The 19,841-nt window shown below is 39.5% G+C and overlaps 1 protein-coding gene across 1 annotated transcript in view; it reads right to left on the bottom strand.

The window, feature by feature from the left end:
* LOC26535923 (frizzled-2) overlaps positions 1-19,841 on the bottom strand; it is a 90,542-nt gene that overhangs the window by 60,752 nt on the left and 9,949 nt on the right. The window contains exon 3 of the mRNA XM_039374882.2: positions 5,455-5,499. The gene's annotated coding sequence lies outside the window, so the exon portion shown is untranslated. The remainder of the gene's footprint in view (positions 1-5,454; positions 5,500-19,841) is intronic.

The following is a 19,841-nucleotide window of genomic DNA, read 5'->3' as shown; positions in this document are numbered from 1 at the left end:
TGTGCATCGTGGAAATTTCGCAGCCGAAGCGAGGTACTTTTGATGGATTTTCCATGCCAGCTTTAAAGGAAACAGGGGATGAATCATTGAAAGGCGTGAAACAGTTGTTGAATCATTTGCGTTGTGGCATTCACTTAGTATGCATTATTAAGCAATTTTCCTCTTTTCCGGTTTTATTTTTGCAAGTAATTTAAGCTCGGGGTGGAAATTGGTTCGGGGATTGGATAAAGTGGAGCGAACATTAAATACGGAGAGCATTTACTTTAATCAGTTCTTAAAGAATATTTGTGTATTTAAACTTATATTAAAATGTTAACGCAATGACAAGAGAGTCAGGCCTTTTAAATTAAATGAATTACAAAATAAGTGATGAATTACTGCGCATACTCTAGCTTTAAATTTAAATGTATATACCTTTATTTACTCTCGTTGTTAACATATTTATTCAGGGTAAATTGATATAAGAAAGGCTATAATTTTAAATTCATTTTTCACTAAGAATTCCCCTTATTAGTGCCCCTAAACCGAATAGTCCATAAAAATCGGGCCAAACCCGCTTAAGTGAAACAAAAAGCTCGGCCAACATCTGTTTTTCCTTTTCGATGGAGCAACTTCAGGAGCGAAACAAACTCGATCTAATAAATTTCTTCGTAATAAAAATATATCATCAAATAGTGTTGCCTGACTGCCGTGCTCCATATAACTATTTGGCAAATAAAATAAATTGCCCAGAGCTTTTCCGCTCCTTCTCACTCACATCTCCCCATTTTCCCGGCTTATCTCTGGCCACACCAGCAACGTGAAATGGGGAAAATGGCTGAAAGGTGGGCTCAGGGCCCGAACAACCCTTAAATCACATTTTGCCTAATTTTTCGCTGTCAAAAAACCTCATTAATCTTTCCCAGCCTGGCTATGGCATGAAAATGGAGCAGGATAAAAAAACATACGAGGAAAATGCTTAATGGGGGGACTCCCGAGAAACACACCCATAGCTGCCTCCCTTTGTACACTTCGATTAAAATTGCCGGTCAATTGTAAAAATTCCCCTTCTGTTTATCAAACAAATTAAGAAATTGTTATTTCCAAGCAATATTGCATGTAATAATATTGCATGTCATTCGTATAGAGAAAGCTGTTTCAAACTAATTTATAAAGCTAGATAAATGTAGGTACTCCTTATTTCTTATAGTGCTCACTGCTATTGTTTTACCTTATGGAGTTCGTAAAGTTGCCCTTGAAAAATTGCTGCCTCGTATGTCAACCCCCAAAAGGGGGTGGGGAGTTCTTAGATTGGGAGATTGGGCAAGGAGCAGAATGTTAGTCAAACTGAAAAAGTCGAACGTGTGCAATTTATTTAAATTTAAGGACCCTGCTCGGAAGTCAAGAGTTTTTGAGTGCGTAACACTCGGTTTTTCCCCTTAATGCCTCCTGGTACTTCAACCCCTTTTTCGGCCCACTTGAATATTGATTTCTTGCGTAATCTTTGTGGCACGCCCACACCTTCCCTGCCGCCGGCGATAGTGTCGTTCGCCCCCATTGACGTTTCATATTTATTAATGTGGCGCATTTGTGTTCGGAATTTATAATTGGGGAGGAGCTGCTGCCTCTCGCACTTCTGGGGGCTCAAATGTAATTGAGTAATTAACATAAATTATAATACATAATTTGCGCTCGCCTTTTTCGGTAATTGTTGTTAGGTAAATTGGATTACAGGCCAGCTAGCCAAAGTTTCGCCCCCGTTCCCTATCAGCATAAATGAAAATTATTGTTTCGACCTTCTCGTGAAGCGATATATATGTGCTCTGAGCAGACTTGAGAATGCGATAAGCAATTTATGTTCAAAGTTTCACCCGCTGAAAAGTTTGGCAAGTATTTTGTTTGTGCGTCGCCCGGAGCTAAATCAAACAAAATCGACATCAGCACGGGTTCCCAGAATGATGGTCGCAATAAAATGTGAGTGGTGACAAGAAGAGGTTTCATCTTCAAGACCAGATTGCCATCCATTCTTTTTAATAGGGTAATTCATTGAAGGGTAATACCGGCACAAACCTTTTTAAAAATAATTGTCAAATAGTTTCGCCAGCTATGCGATTACGTATGTAGAAGATTTATTAGTTTCGTAGAGTTTACTTTTTTCCTTGAATTCTTTAAAACGGTTTTGCTAAATGAAAAGTGAGATTTTCCCGATTGATTCACTGTTTCCTCTTGTGGAATAAAATTGACCAGGTAAGCCGAGGAAAAGGTATTACCTCGTCCTAAGTCTCGACTGACATTTATCAAATAAGCCAAGCACATGACACCGCAAACCAGCTTCCACTTGATTGCTGCTTTTCCGGATGCTGTTGGTTTTTCTTGCCTTTCTCTGCGGCCGAGTCGGCGGGGCAGTCATCCGTCAGGAGTTGGCAAATGGAAGTTGGAGCGGCACCCCGTCGCCATATTGAATTTTCCTATATGACACCCACCCATTCGAGGTCCTTGGATGTGCGTTTGTGGCTGCGGCTGTTCTTGGTTACATCCCACCTTGTTGCTGCCTGTCGCACACACATCAGCAGCAGCATCAGCAGCAACAGCAGCAGCATCAGAAACAGCAACATCCACAGCAGCATCATCTGCTGGAGCAACAGCAACATCATCGCTGACATCACTAACGCTTCTGGGAGTTTTGCCCCCAAGCGAATGGTGGGAGATGCCACATGGCAACTCTGTGCATAATTTTGCTCCTTGTTGTCATGTTTCAGGACTCCTCTGCAGGATCCTTGTGCTCATTTATGTGTGTGTTCTACGTCGGGTCTTGTAAAATGTAAATAAATACGCAGAGACGCAAACGAAGGGGAAATCACTTTTGTTTGGTTAGTTAGACTATTTAGAAGGGCTGTGCAGCAGCAATGAGTAAAACGATTATTTATTAAACACTAGAGGCATTTTCAAAGACTATCTAAATACAAATGAAATCTTTAATTATTTTCTGTGAAAAATGTACTTATGTAAGTGAAGCTGGCTTCCAAAGCCTTTAACTTAAAACAAAAATGAATTTCCCCTAATATAAGAATACGTTCTCTGCATAAACGATTTTAAAGTGCGTACGAGTTGAGTAGAAAAGGAGTTCAGAGTGGTGTACATATATCCAGGTCTGCTTTCAACGCCTTGTTTTAAAACCCTAGCTGATGGGAAGCCAACCTAAAGGGGTTTTCCCTCAGCCCCGCCCCCAAACATTTACCTATTCCAAAGCACACTTTTCAGAGTATTGTGCGTTGCTTACGCAGCTATCATCAGGGAAGGAAAACAACAATGCAGGGACGAAAAGCCCCCTTCTGAACTCGGATTCCTGGTGCTACCAAGTTAAGCGTCAAAAGTTTTGATAGCCTGTGAGCTGCCTACTCAAGTGTCTTGGCCCCTTTCCTTCGGCTCGAGCCTTCCAGTTTTCCTTTAAGAAAAGCGGAGGCCGGGAAGCCAGTCGGCATTTTTCATTTTTAGTTGGCAAATTTTTAACACAAAACTTTTATGTAAAATGTCTTCCGAGATAAAAGTTTAAATTGTCAATTGAAAATGTTGTTTGGCAAAAGTTTTTTTGATTAATTTTCACAACGCTGCGTTGACAATAAAGCGATGGGTGGAAAAGCGAAGAGGGCTAGGAAAACCCAGCGACTGCCGCACGAGGAAAACAAACAATTGAGCACATTAACGCTTAGAGATACAAAGAAAATAGGGAGGGAAAATGGAAATCGAGGAAGGAAATGGAGAGACTACTGCTATTTGCATGTGAATGTGTTGAAATAGAATTTAATGACGAAAGCAGCAAACAAAAGTGAGTAGCAAATAAATTAAAGGAAATAAAAGAGCCAGTTTCAAAATAAAAACAAATAAATTTTAGAAATAAAATGTTCACTGCCATAAAATACATTTATGTCTCTTTTATGAAGTTACCTAACTTAATTTGAGATTAGTGTAAAAACCCTTTTGATGCAATATAAAATATAATTCTTTTTCTGATATAACTTGTAAAAGTCGAGCTTACTACACTTAGTAAATAATTCTCTGGTTTATGATATTATAGTTATATATAGTGTATTCTGTTATAGTTATATAGTATACAGAAATATATAATATATAATATAGAAATATTATCCAAACGTTCCTCTGTTTGATTACCAAATTCCACTCAACTCTGTATCACATACAATTTCTCTACACTTTCTTTTTGATTTTTTCCTGGCCCATCCTTTGTCTAGCTCATTGCCACATGGCTCGACTTCGCCTCCCTTTGATTTAGTGTTCGGAAAGCCATTTTGTACAATTTCCACACGATTGATTTCGCAAATTCTCGCCGCAACAGAGTCTGCAGGCGAAACAAGCCCCCGAACCTCAAAAACGCCCCGAAAAGCGGCGAGAATACTGGTTCTACACTTGTAATGCCTTTTGCCCTCTAGCCACAATTACCCAAAAAGCCGAACCAATTCCAATTTCAGTCCCCAAATTTCACAACCACCCCTTGCTCACACACGCACACACCCACGTGCTACTTGAAAAGGGGGGCTGATTCCTGGGTCTTATCGACTGGGAGATATCTCGGGTAATGCAATTAAATCGCTCCCCAACCTTTTCGGTTCGTCCGTTGGTTAGGTAATTCATAAATATTTTATTTGCCCATCGCACCCTTTGACCTGTGCCATAAGTCCTCAAAAAAATAAATGTTATACCACATACAATATACAACCAAAAACAATTTCTCCTAATCTTTTTAAAAAATATATAGTTGGTCTTAAAATTCCATGTTAAAAAAAAAGTTAATAAAAATATCAATGCAAATATAACAATCATTTAAAGCATATAAAGCTTAAATACTTAAACTTGAAATGAAAACCTTATTCATGTACAAATAATTCAAACTCTACCTATTTTCGGGAATTAAACAAAATCTTTCCTATATTTGTTACCGGAACTGTTCGACGCGTCGTACTGGAAAGAGCAAGGCAAATATATTGTGTATACGCCATCGTGGCTATCTAATATGGCTATTTCCACGCTCCGTTCTTCATTATTACTTAACGCTTGGGCAATGGCAGTCAAATTGCTTCTCGGCCAAGCACTCTCTGTTTGGCCATCACATTAGAGCTGCATAAAGTTTCCGGTTCGATGTCGTTCTGCTTTTAGCCCCCAACCGCTGAGGTAAAGGGTTAAAAAGGTGCGGTTAGCCGGAGAGTCGCAGTAACTCAGGCTGGAAAACACGGTTGGAGCACGCCATCCAAACCAACCCCCAAAAAGTGGACACCAGCTGCATTTGCTTTGCTGTCTTCCTTGTTTGCTCTTCCTGCCAGTTAAACTTCCTTCCGCCGCTTTGATGTGCCAGAAATTAATTGCCTACAATTAGGCGCTCTGGCAAATGTCACTCACTCAGAAAGGGGGTATCGACCACCCTCTGTTTCCTAAGAAGTACTAACCATTTTTGACACTTACCGTGGTTCCTGTTTTTAGGTGGCTTAAAGCCTTTCCAGCAGATGTCTGAAAGGAGTGAAAAAAGAAGCGGTTTGTTAGTCCAAAGTTCGAGATGAAGTGACTCCTGAAAGTCGACAAAACACATGCCATTACATGGTCATACTTGTGCAGACTTGTGGAATGTCTGCCCATGTCACTGGCGTTCCAACCACTGACCAACCAGCCAAGGGCCAAGTCCAAGTCCAAAGACCTGGCCAGATCCCAAGAACCAGCTATAACAAGGGAAAAGTTCCACCAACTTTGCGTCGAGTGCCTTTTGCCTAATGAAAAGAGTCTGTCATTGACTAGAGGAAATGGAAAACTTTTCCATAGACCAGTCCCGAAAGTGGTAAGAGGCAGCCAAAAGCCTTGTCCAGTTATGTCCTGTGACAGCCTGTTACTTTGGTCTCCATTTTTATCGAAATAAATAAGAGTAACTGATCGGCAATGGGAGGAAGACACCGCATAAATGTCTACAAATCATTTTAAGTTGGCATTCTTGTCTAAGTCTTTTCTGCAAAATATACCACAGGCCATACATACTAGCCTTATAACTACATTTATAAACATACTTAAATATTCTGTCATTCTTAATGTAAACTTATTTGGAAATAATAAATATCTAATAATGATTTATCAATAACAATTTTATTAGCCACCTCGCAGACCAATAAAAGTTTTTATTTAAATTTGAACGTAGTACTTAAACCATAAATTATTAATCGAATAATATACATTTATATACTTTTCTACTTTTCAGGTGTGAATGTAACTGTCTGTTCGCTTACTCTACCTATACATTGCTCATCTTTTGGCAGTCGTACTCTATCTGCAGATCTTTCCGCAAACCCCTCAAATTGAAATGACCATTTGAAGCCGACAGTAACTAGCAAAAGTTGTTCGTGCCAAACAGGAATAACATTTATTTGCTCCGACTTCGCTTTTGGTATCTTATTTGGCTATATTGTTGGCCGAGTCCCTTGACATTTCTAATGGCGCATAGCGCACATACACAGACTGGCCAAAAGAGATTTATTATCGGCTGTCATTGTCGAAGGCCAACACACCCACAGATATACTCGTATTTATATGCTTTTGGCCACCAGCAATCATCGCCCACCCTCTCAGGAGCCGCAAAACATTTGTTATAATCAAAAGTTCTGACTGTGCGATGGCTGCTGCTTTGATTTCTCTAGCCCCGGAAAATCACAACTTCTGAAAGATAGTTTTCCGATTTTCTCCCGAGCTCGAGCGCAATTTGTTTGGCTTAAGGTTGACAGTTCAATAAGGCGGAATTCGTATTTAATATCCATAAATAACCGGCAAGCAAAAAACTTGCTACCTGGGGGCGCAGGGCTACTAATTACGCATACGCAACGCTGTCTTAGGGGTTGGAAAAGTTGTCGGAAAAGTTCCTTAACCCTGCACGCCCTAATGCCATTTCCAATAACTTCTGCTGCAGTTCCCAGCCAGTAAAGGAAAAGTCGAAGAAGATGGCGGAGCGGAGACATTTGCCAAAAAATCCTTGCCTCGCCGTATATCGTTTTAACATAATTTCTGTGGTAAAATTAACTTTATGAACTGTTGAATGGAACCAGGCCGGGAACTAGAAGGAGAGTTCGGGGCAGAACAACCCTCGGAGGCAGTCTGCAAGTAGCTAGCGTGCGTCTCACAACCTGCCACTTAAAACAAATAACAAAGTTTTGCTTAACTTTGCTCTAGCTCCTGGTTCTCGTCCTTTCTCTCCTGTTCCTCCTCTTCATCCCATGTTGTTTTCCCCTCGTTTTATTCAGCCAGCTCTTGGGGGAAATTATGGCCAGACACAAAGCGAAAAGCGTCGTCAACGACGTCGAGCGGCTTTTGTCTTGGGCGGTACGGCATCCAGCAGGAAAATCATCCTCGACAAGGACTCCTCCCGCCCGTCTGGCGAGGAAGCGGTATTGCAGAGCAGAAAAGCTTCTCCTGATGGCAAAATTACATATGAAAGTGGATTTCATTAAAAAGAAGTTGGCTGCAGTGAAATATGGCAAGTGAAAGACATTTATCCAGTAGGACTTGTCTGTGGCCTAGCAGAGCTGACGCGACTTAGCTAGATGTCATTTGAATATATGTGTTTGGAGATTGAAAAACTGAGTTTGTAAACTTCTCATATATTTATTAAAATATATGTAGTATTGTTATTTAAATAAATATTAAAACAAAGCAAATCGAGTTTATTTTAGTTTAGTTTTCGTGTAATTCACTAACAAGCAAATATATAATTTAAGAACTCGATAAAATATCACCACATATAGTATAAGGAGTATTTCCATCGTTTACTCCTTGGACAGGTGACGATGCCATGGCGACAGGCAATAAGTGAATGCAGAATAGTTCGACGTTCTCCAGTTCTCAGAGGCTCAAGCTCCACGAACAAAAGAGATTTCCATAAAAATAAGACGACTTGGAGACGTCCGTTAATTGGCTTTAATGGGAAGGGGTAAATAAAACCAGCAAAGACCATGAAATATCACCAGCCGTAAAGGTGTTGGAAAAATGAGACCTAATGAGACGTTCGAGCCAAAACAATTGGCGGCATTTCAGTTTAGGCCAATTTCCACGAGCAATACAGCGTTATAAGCGAGTGGCTTTTCACCGCCGAGGAAACCTCTTTGCGAAAGAGTGAGGGCGTGCATATAAAAACGGCGCCAACTTCATGAATTTTGAATGAAAGTAGAGGGCAGAAACTAATGCCGGAAAAAGTGGGAAGACTTCCCACCGCTTCTTCCCGCAAAAACCGAAAAAATAAAGAGGAAAACTAAGCACGGGGGCATTTTCCCGCTGACACAAGACATGGAGGAGCCATCGTTTCCAACTTCCGACGACTACTTAGAGACGCCTAAACAGCTTCATTACTTTTATGGGGCTGACGGCGCGCTTCGTTGGCTGCCATTGTCTGTTAGCCAACTTGGTTGTTTGAATGTTTGTGTGTTTGGTTGCCGGGCTGTTTGGCTGTTTGGGTGCCTGCCTCTTTGGCCGTTTGTCTGGCCAGGCGCAAATTTGTTTGTGTAAATTAAATGAAATGACTGTAAAAATGCCAAATAAGCTAATTTGCGGTTAGTTTTTTTTGCTGCCCAGAGCTTCTATACAACGGGGATGCAAAAGACAAGGAAAATGGGTTCTCTCAAGTTTTGAGTTATGGGATCATTTGCTTGGAAACGCTTCATGGTTGTCACAAAAGCTCTCTACATTTTTAAGTGATTTATTTTGCTAATCTCTCAAAGATGATTTTAGCATAGAAGTCAGAGAATAAATTATGTGCTTTTCACAAATATACATATATCACTTTAAAAGAGATATTTGATCTTGATTTTCTGGAATTTTTATTTTCAATTCAAAATACTATACATTTTTAATACTAAATGTACTTGGAACTCATTTATTTATTGATGGCCCAATAGCTTATTAGAGACTTAATACAAACCAAATGATGTGTTGATTTGAGCTCGACTTTTGAATTAATGCTAGCACAATATCTTTTCCTGACTACTTTAAAAGTGTAATAGTATTAAATCATAACTACCATATATGTACCTTGGTATCCCATATGCTTAGAGTTATGACACCATTAGTTTAGAGCCTTTTTTACGAGTTGCTTCTGCAAACGATCAATCAGAGAACTCAAAATGGCTAGCCATTGCTCACATTCTTCATACAATTTTGATAAGCCTCCAACGAAGTCACTCCAATTTGAGTTCAGTTCGTGCTGGGCTTTTTATGTCCCCCGATGGTTTTGGTTCAGTTCAGCTTAGTTGTTGTTGTGGTCACCAGCAGTGTCTGGATGGTCATTTTCTGGACTAGACCCAGCATGGTTGCATACCAAATGCAGAAGTCTTCCGTATTCTCCCACTTTTGCAGCCACTCTGGCTATTTTTCTGCCTGGCCATGAATTTTGCATTAGAGTTTAGTTAAAGTGCAGCTGGTGCGAATCCCAAAAGGGGAGGGATCGGGTGAGATATGGTAAGCGTGGAGCTATCCTTTTTTACACGGAATACGGAATAGATATGGCGAGAATGCAAAGCCACTGTCAGGGCCATTAACTATGTATAAGGTGGTGTGATTTAAAGAGTTTAAAGTCGCCTAGGGGTTGTTGTAAAGAGCTATGTTAAATTACTCAGCAACATCGAATATTGTAAGAATCCAGTAATTAAAACAAACAAATCATGTAAGTAACGAAAAACTAATTTGTTTTGTTTAGTTGCTATAAATGACTTAATTAATCACTCTAACTAACTCCTTTCTACATTTTACCACGACTTTATTAAACTAAAATCTAAAGTTCTGTAGATAGCCAATATATTGCTCCAGCGAAAGATTCTCTGTCACTCTAACTATCATCACATAACAATTATTCAAGCCATAAAGTTTGGTGACAGCTGTTGTGTTGAGATGATGTGCATATTTAATCCTTGTTCTAAACTAATCCCGAACTTTGCCTCCAAATGAACCAACTATGTTCGCCCCGAATAGATCATTAGTTTTCCCGATTGCCCCAAGGCATTTCCATTTCCCGGGCTTTCCCCTGAATTGATAATGGGGAAGTATTTTCGCCCCTTTTTCCCTTGAAATAAACTCCAAGTGAGCGACAACAGCTGCGACAGAGTCCTGTTGGCTCCTTCAAATGAATTATAGCAACAGCAAACTTTTGCATTATTTTATGAAAATTTTGTTAAACAAATTTGTTGCCCGCTTGCCAGCCATGGAGTTTGTATTTGTGTTCGGTTGTTTTGCTTAAATGTAAGCAAAATCGGAGGGCACAAGTAACTCTCCTCCCCTCTGCTTCCCTGTGTTGAAAAGTTGCTCAGTTTGTGTCACCCGGACACACCTGAGAGTCCTGGCGAAGGATGGGCCGAGGGATAGGATATACTCGTTCAGCAAATATCTGGCGCACATCGCGTCTTCCTTCCGCTCCCCTCGACATCGTCCTCACCCTGTAAGTATGGTATTATAACTTTTTCACGGCATAATTTATGCGCACTTTATGCAAATTTTTTCTATAAACCAACCAACGCTTCTGCACAGTGGAAAATAACGGAGGACAACGAAAATGGTGTAAATGCTATAAATTGAAAGATTCCGAACGATTTTTTCAGTAAGCTTTGTTTTTAAACTAGTTGTTTACTAGACAATGTACAATTGGGCAAAATCTGTAAATTACTTAAGCTGAATTTCTTGCAGTGTAAAAAGCATGCGTGCTCTGGATGAGTGCGTTGTTTTTGAAATGTAAACTGTGAGCGGGTTTTGCTTTTAAAAAACAGATATTCAACATGGCGTGGAGTTGGCAAGGAGGTGGATAGAAGAGCGCTTCGTAAACGCCAGTAATTATACATTTTTGCAAACTTCCTGCTGCCAGGTTCGACTTTTTGGCCCACCAATCCCGGCCAGGCGCTTATTTTTAATGAAAAAAGTTGCCACAACTGGGGCTCTGTGGCCGGGCAAGTTCTAATTGATTTTCAGATTGATATGCAAAGCAGCGAAGCCGAACTGAGCAGAGCTTTCTCGTATCCCATCTGAATTTTCCGTTGACAGTTTGAAAAGTTTTGTGCCATCATTCCGAAACTCGGAAAATGCCACCATAGGCATATTAAATTTCAATTAAAATGCCAAAACGAAATGCTAATGGCCAGTTGATATGCAACTAATTTGCAATTTTATTTTATGATCAGGCCGTGGCCAACTGTTTTTATGCCCACTATAATTTATCAATTTGCTTATCGTTGGGGGACCATTCAAGTATATGGACACTTCGTCCGGATAATTTACTTATTGCATTTTAGAATGTCCTGGCTGCCAAAAGGATATTGCACGTTCGTGTTATGTTAAGTGCAGAGTGAGAGCGCCAATTGATGAAATAATTTATTTAACTGAATATTGGTATTCAAAGAGTGTATGAACATTTAAAAGTAACATACATTAAATTTAAATTATAAATAAAAAATTTTTAAGAAGGTGTTCCACAATTTAAAACAATACATGAAAACCTGTAAAAAAATATGTAATTAAATTTATATTGAATAGTTTCGTAATGCCATTTAATTTGAAATAAATTAAATATGTAAAAACTTGATATGCATTTAAGATTGTGTACAACACAATACATTTCTTTGGAATAAGTTAAATTTACATCAAAAAGTTTGTGATACAAGCCAATATTGTTCCAATGATTCTGCCCAACCTTTCAAGAAAATGTTCTTTAATTTCCAAGCCCTTGTGCCTGCCACTTCCATTACCAGACTTTTTTCTTTTTATTTGACCATCACCATGTACAATGGCCCATTTGAAATCATTGGAAGAGCTCCACTTTCGTGCTTACTAAATCCAAGTCCCCGCACCTAAGAACCCCCTCAAATACTCATTCACCTTCGGATCCTTAATTGAATTCGTGTAATTCGCCCGGCACTCTGCTTTTCGCTTTTCCGCTTTTCCTTTCCTTATCCTTGTCTAGCGCTTTTCGTTTAATGAGGACTGACAGGCGACAAGCGTAATTAAATTTTATTTTACTCTTACATGCAAATTCTATGGGAGTTCTTTTTTAGTCACGTCGCTTTGTCTTCTGCCCGGGTCTTGATTTGATTTTCCGGGGTGGTATTATCTTAGTCAATCTCCATTTTGGGGTAGACTTGGGAGTAATTTATGAACTGACCAGCGGGTGGTGCGAAAGTGTGGCCCGCAATTGCCCAACTTAAATTTTCACCACCCAAATTACTCCAAATTGAATTTGGCGCACAAGAGCCTATTGATTTCACCCCCACGTTAAGCATACGCCGTGTGTGCGAGTTCGTCGAGCTTCTGTTGCTGACTATGATGGAGATGCAAGTCTGTCGCTGGCAATGACATATTAGACTCATTTTACGTTTTACGCACACAGATACGAATCTGGTCCAATCTGTGGAATATTTTGTATCAACTTCTTGACTAAAGCAATTTGTATGCAAATAGTCGTAAACAATTTCACATTCTGCTTGGGATGGGGAAGAAAGTCAAGTGTATTGACAAGACGGCCCTTTTCTGATAAAAAGCGATGCACATAGCTAACATGCTCAGAAAGTAGGTCACTCTATATTGTTATTTCAAAGGGTGCATAATTCTTAAAAATAAATACAATAGGTAGCGTGGATAGATCTGATGTGCCAAAACTTTCAAGTCGTAATTATATATTGACCTGATGTACATATATGTATGCTTGGAGTAAATACTTTATAAATATTAATGGTCTCAAATTGCTAAACCTAATTTTTGTGAGTGAATCTTTTCTCCCATTTTTTCAATTGACATAGAAATCCGTTTGCATTTCTCTTTCAATGAATTCATCAGTACACAACACACTTAGTTAGGTTCCAGCCACAAGAAAGAGACAGACACACGTGGGAGTGAAAGAGAGAGAGAGTTCTGGGTGAATGCGCAGAACAAGTCGGCAAATTCTTTTAATTAGCCCATTGCCTTTTATAGGCCAAAGCGACTGCATTTGCTTAGATCTCAAGTGGGCGGCCAAGGGCTAAAAGAGGCGGGGCAGCAGTTTGTAAAGAAAATACTATTTGTTTGAGCAGCTTTAATTAGTTAAGTCGGGACAACTTGAGCCGCTTGAACGGCCTTATAGAGTATACTCTAAAATGGTTGATGGACTTGGTTGCATAGCAGTAAATGAATCAACTGTTGGTAGAAGTATTAAAGTTTCAGCTCCGCATAAAGGTTGCCTATGAAGAACAAAAATTTCTGACCACTTCAAATATATGCACATTTTTATAACTGTAATGTACTTACTCATCTTTGCAGTGACTTCCAAATTCGACTTGAAAATAATGCATTCCCTGTAAACTAATTACATTCTCACTGACTATGCCATTTAGTTAGAGCTGACGCCATTGACGACGAGATTGATTTGCTCTCAACGCGCCAATAAATGTTAATCAAAAAGGCGAAACTGTGTCGCACTGCAGTTGCTCCAGATCCTATATATATACATACATATATAAATATACATACATACTTATGTGTACATATATATAGGAATACATTCATTCCCCTTTATAAATATTCACCCCCAGATCCATTATCAATCATTGGACTATCTGAAGTCTGCTAGTCAGCAATAAATTGTCAAGTACATAATACTTATAATTTATTTTGCATATAAAAAGCGAAATAAAAAATTCAAATTGCATATGAGCTGTTGATACCGCTCCCCCCGCCCCCTTCCACCCCAACACTTCTTTTGTACAAAAACCGAGCCCCACCCCCAGCACTCCCCTCGTTGTCGCACTTAGTTGGATTTATGGCAAAGTCAGTCGAGCAATTTGCGTGGGTAAACATGCACTAAAACTCAATTTAGAGGCGGATACAAGTACAATTTGATATATCTATCTATACTATATATGTACGTGTATCTGGCATATACATTCATCTATGCACAGTTCTTGCAAATTGTATGCTGACACAGCATTGAGGCAGGCGCCCAATTTAATGCGATTTAAGCAAGAGCAGCGCAAATTGAGCGAACCACTTGAATGAATGAATGAATGATGGACCCAGTGCATGGGTGACTTCCCGAACAATAAAGCAATAAGCTCCTAGTTTTGACTAGACTCTTTGATACCCTATGAAACAGAAACACTTTCAAATCCTAAATACCATTAGTTTAGAATTAGATGTGGTTACTGTTTTATAGCTCGTAAGGGATATATCCCTATAGATATAACGAATGATTGGCACATAAAAAATAAGTATTCTGGAGTATCCTTTTTACCCTACATAAACCATAAGTTACTGCCGCAAAGGCAATGATATCGATTCAAGGCTGGCAAAGTCTTGCCAATCTTATTTGGGCCTGCCTCACATTATTAAATTACAAACACTCACGAATCTGGTGTCTTGTAGCCATCTCTTTCGCGCGTTAAACAGCGCTCTCTTTCTCTTTTAAGGAGCACTCCCTTCGCCTCCACCAATTAATCCCAACTGGATTTGGCATAAAGATAAAATGACGACCAGCACAGTGGAGCTCTCGACTGTCGCTTCTGCTGCTCGAGGGCAATATTCCAATCCCCAGCCAACAACCATCAAGCGCCCCTCGCTTTTCCCCACCCACAGTTTTCCTCGCTTGACAATTTTCCAGCGCGTGGCGAAGTGGTTTTCCTCCCAACCCGCCACTTGATACAAGCAGATAAGTCATTTTTATGTGACACTTTGCCTTAAATATTTCACATTTTTTGTGACCACTTCTGTTTTTTTTTTCCTTCTTTTTTGTTGGGCGCCATTATGTAACTAAGTCCCCAACTCCCCATCTCCCCATAGATGTTTGGGCAATGACACTATTGTGTATTATAATGGATACTGCGCCTTTAATGGCTGACGATTCTGAGGCACTGATATGCCCAAGATGGCCCCCAATGACCTTCACAGCCAGGGGAAGGGGCTTGACACCCCGAAAAGCTGAATTTTGTCAAAGGAAACCTGAAATGGATGTGAAATAATATCCTAGTTGCCCTGTGTCAACGTTAGTTTGCGATAATCTTGAGCTTTGATGCTAATGCAGTAGTTCCGAAGTAGGTCACTCCGAGCAGGTGAATCAAACAAAGTCACCTTAATCCCTGGGATTTCGGATCTAGTGCGATGTTAAATGATTAAAATGGGTTCAGGATTTCAATGTCCAATGAAGTGTATCCGTAGTTAAATTACGGCTTTAGTTGAGCTGCTTTATCTGAACATTTATTCAAAAGATTGTGTTACAGTGCCATTTTCGGCCTATAAATATTAAGATATTAAAGAAAGGAGTTGGCACATAGTAAATTTATGGTTAATTTCATAACTGCTGGCCAGCTGCTTGCCACATATTTTCTAATTCAATAAATCTAATGTTCCGCCAAACAATAAATCCATTAAATTATAAATTAAATCTAGCTATAAAAATCAATTTAATTCTATCCAATCATTTGTTCCCATGACCTTGAATTTCGAAAATTAATTCAAGAGGCCAGCATTCGATTCCCCTCATAAACTCCCAAAGAGCTTTAATAATTTCCGTCGCCTACTTTGACAACTCTTTTTACGGCGTTAATAATACCAAGACCCCCGTTGCTTTAAACACCCAACGAGCGTTTCCATTTCAAGTTAATAATACTGCGTTCCGCCATCGAATCGAGAGAAAAAAGCCTCTTAAGAAATTATCGACAATATTTTGCCCACGCAAATGAGAGTTTCGAACGAGGCATGACAAAGTTGAGCCGCTGTCAATTGATCTGCCTCGAATCGGTGAAATCCCCACCGTATTCCCCCCTTTCCGAGCAGACTCAGCCCATTGTAACTGGAGACCGCTGTTGAGAAGGCGTTGAAATTGAAATTGTAGAACGACGAGGTCACCTCCTCGCCCCATCCGAATGGCTCCATCCCACCTGGCCAAAACAAAAACGTGAGCGGTACGCAGAGCTGGGGCTTAAAAGCAAAGTCCCCACCTCATGGTAATGTAAACACGGCCCGAAAGGTGTGTGTACATAATGCGTAAAAATAATAACGCAACAATAACAGAAGAGCACAATTTGTGTTGACTCTTTCAGTTTCTGAATTGTCCAATCAAATTCTCTGGTCAGAAAGGGGATTTCGAGTCGAGTGTCGCCGTGTTCGGGGCTTATAATTAAGCCAAAGCTGTTGAAATGTGCCCACACCATCCTCTCGATTCAATTAAATTTTCCAGCCGGCCACAAAGTAAATGACTTTATTTTCCCCAATTTCGGTTTAGGTGCGAACGCCACAAAAAGCTGAAAAAACCAGTCTGCCAACTGCACACCCAACTTTGGCCAGAACGTGTCGGGTCTATTAAAAAGCAAACAAGTTGCAAAAATTGCCCAAATCCATCGCCGGCCTGCAATCAAATGTGCAAACTGTGGCAAGTGGCAAACGACCTGGTGACAAATGAGATGGACTGGCCCACTATTTTGGCGCTGATGACCCACTTGCTCTGCGTTTGGTCACGCCACTTGCCCAAGGAAACACTTCCAGATGTAAGTGTGTCTCCCGCATCGCTGTTTCTGAGATGGATGGATGTCTGAATGGTGGAGTGGATATCAGGGAGATATATTTGTCGTGAAGTGAAGAAAAATTGCCTCGTAACAGACAACAACTATGAAATACATTCAAAGAACTATTGACCATTATATAGCTTCGACAGGCGATATACGGTTTTAAATAAATAATTTCATAACATAATAACAATATTACATTTATATTTCAGTTTTAAAGCATTGTGGATAAAAGAAATTACATTTTAAATAAATATTATAAGCCATAAAAGTGTAAGAACCTATGCTTTCTTCATTATTTATATTTTTCAATAAAATAATCTTGTATTTAGACTTTTGGCAATACAGCTTGCGTAATTAATTTTATAATATTTTATATATTACTCAAAGCACTTCAACTTAATTGCTGTAAGCAGCATTTTACACAAAGAAATGAAATAAGATTGTTTGTCGGGAGCTTTCTAGCTTGTTCCAACAATCTCCACTCTAATTCCCTCTCAGTCCTTGGCACTTGTGAACAAGTTTTGAAATATCTTTAATTACATATTGTTATTGTTTTTATTAAATTTGCATTTTGTTGTCGTTGACCAAGCTCAAGTGTCTCAGTGACAGGCCACTTGAAAAATGGAAAACACATTTTGCTTATTTTACATATGCAAATACATTTCCAACGCCCTTCATCGTGCTTTTCCATAAACTCAAGCCCTGGTATTATGGCTCTCTGTTTTCATATTTTGCCTTTTAAATTTTAATTTCATTTGTTGTTGTTTGGCCAACGCTTTTTGATTCTTAACAACATAATAAATAAATAAATCCCCAAGCAATGTGCCCGTCACATGCACTCGACCGAAGTGAAATTTATGCATATTTTCCGCAAATACCACTTTCAACAAAAATCGTCAGGCTTTTAAGCCCTGAATATAGCCAAACGGCCACGAAGCTCGTTTAAGGGCCTGTTAATCAAACTAATTTGGGCGGCTGCTGTCGCTTCTATTGCCTATTATGCTAATCACATTAGTAACCGCAACGCAGGGGGAGTTTCTATCGGCTGACGGACATGGCTGTCATTTTCATAATTGGCCAAAAAACCATCGCTGAACCACACAACTATTAGCCTGCCACCAAACTTCGTACACTGATGGACAAACTGACGCACTGGCACTCGCGAAAACGTTTTTGCGAAAACAATATTCGCTATTTTCATCTTTATGTAAGAAAGTGAAGACAAACCAAACAACACTTAATGAACATACTCAAATTTAGAAAAGAATTAACTAATTTATTAACAAGTTAATTTAATGTACGTAAGAAATACGTACATTGGAATCTAGAATTAGAATCTAGAATCGCTGCCAACACAATGAATTACCCTTTAAAGTAAAAACATCAAATGATTGTGGAAAATAAAAGGGCTAAAATAAAAAGCTAGCATGGCATACCATTGTTTATGCTTAAAAAAATGTTTTTATATTCATTTCTGCTCCACTTGAGATGGGATGTAAAAACCAATGTCCCCGTGTACCCAAGATACTCATGGTGGTTCGTATCTCTGGTTCGTTACCAAAATTGCCCCGTTATTAAAATTTAACGCAGCAAAAGCGTAAAATTGCCACATTTATGTCGTGCAATGTCCTTCCTCTCGACCCCGCCCTTCACCACCATCCTCAACTGCTGTTGTGCGTACATTAAAAGTTTTAAAATTTACACAAATTGACTTTTGATGTTTCGCGGTTGATTTTCCGTACGTTTTTGTTGCCGCTGCTGCAATGTTATAAATGGTGCGTAAAAAGTTTATTAAATTTTAAAGTTCCCCCTCGAAGTGTGTGTGCGTATGTGTAAGTGGAATTTCCATAAAATAATTTTTCAATTATGCAGGCAGTTACGAAAGGAGACAAACGCTTTATATTTCAACTAGTTTGCCACTTGGCAACGGCTGTTGAAACACTCCCCTTCGGACACATGAACTTATACGGAATGAGATAGACAGGACGAGTTACTGAAAGCGGTGTTTATGATCCAGAGACACAGGAATACTCTTTGAGAAGGCATTCCCTGCTACGCGTATTTACTTATTTAAATTAAGTATAATGTAATACATGAAGTGTACAAAAATGCTTGAGATGTATGGCAAGAAACATATTTTGACGCAAACTGAATTTTAATAAAACGATTGAAATATGATAATGTTAACTACCAAATTTATCAATAAAAAGGATTACAAATTTGTATATAAACTCGCTTAAATTATTAAGTTTGTAAGCACTTTATGTGCGAAATATGTTTATTTTATCCTTCTCTAAAACCGAAACAGACTAGTTTTGTTAGTAAAGTATTATGCCTTTAAAGCTAACTAAAACTCCCATTTTATAGGGTACAAAACGGAGATGGCGATGGCGTCGTGTAATGAAGTTTTAAATGAAGTGCGACAACAACCGAGCAGCAGCAACAGCCGCCACACAACCAAACAACCAAAGGAGTCGCACGCTAGCCGTGCTGAAACAACAACTGCGGCGCGACATTCTGTGGCAATAACGTTGATGATGGTGCCGCCAAAACTGAGGGGCGGCGATGGGAAGGGGGCGTGGCCCGGCCAAATACACACATGGGGCAACATGGCAACCTCCGACTGAATATTGCAATAATTTGGCAGCAAGTGTCGCCCCGCAGAGCGAATAAACCAACTCCGAGCTCCAACTGCATATTCCTCTGCGAATTGTTCTCTTTCCAGATCTTTCTTTTTTTTGTGGAGCTGCCAAAAAGCCTGCACTTCCCCGGGCCCCAAGTTGATGGTGTTAGTGAGGTCCTTCAGTGCCGAGTTCGGTGTTCAACGAGATGTCAACGTTGCTACTTCATATTGTGCCGCTACCAACTGTGCCTTCTATTCGGCCAAAAGGGAAATTGTATTACGGCTGCAGACAGACCAGCCGGCTACTCAACTGCTCCTATGAGCCTCCAGCTTAAAAGGGATACGTTGAATTTTCAAATGCTCGAAGATTTATTCGTTGTCAAGTCAGGTGAAGTACCAGTCACTTAAAGCAGTTTTATAAAAAAAGTACTTAAAGAAAACGTATAACAAAATTTCTTTGAAAATTCTGAGAATCCAAGATTCGAAATAATTATTAAGCAAATATATATATGCATTAGCAGTGAAATTTTGCCCCTTCCATAATTCAAATAACATTTTGTATGGCTACGATTACAGCCCACATTTGTATACCCTTGCGAAGGGTGTTGTAATTTGTAACACTTGCCTTATGTCAGCGGAGTACTTAATGCTATCCCCTCGATTGCACTTCTCTTTTGGGAACTTTAAGCCAGCTG

The sequence above is a fragment of the Drosophila yakuba genome, chromosome 3L (genome assembly GCF_016746365.2).
Source record: "Drosophila yakuba strain Tai18E2 chromosome 3L, Prin_Dyak_Tai18E2_2.1, whole genome shotgun sequence".
In the NCBI taxonomy this organism is placed as follows: domain Eukaryota; kingdom Metazoa; phylum Arthropoda; class Insecta; order Diptera; family Drosophilidae; genus Drosophila; species Drosophila yakuba.
The sequence above is the reverse complement of the archived record's forward strand: the minus strand, read 5'-3'. Positions and strand labels throughout refer to the sequence as shown.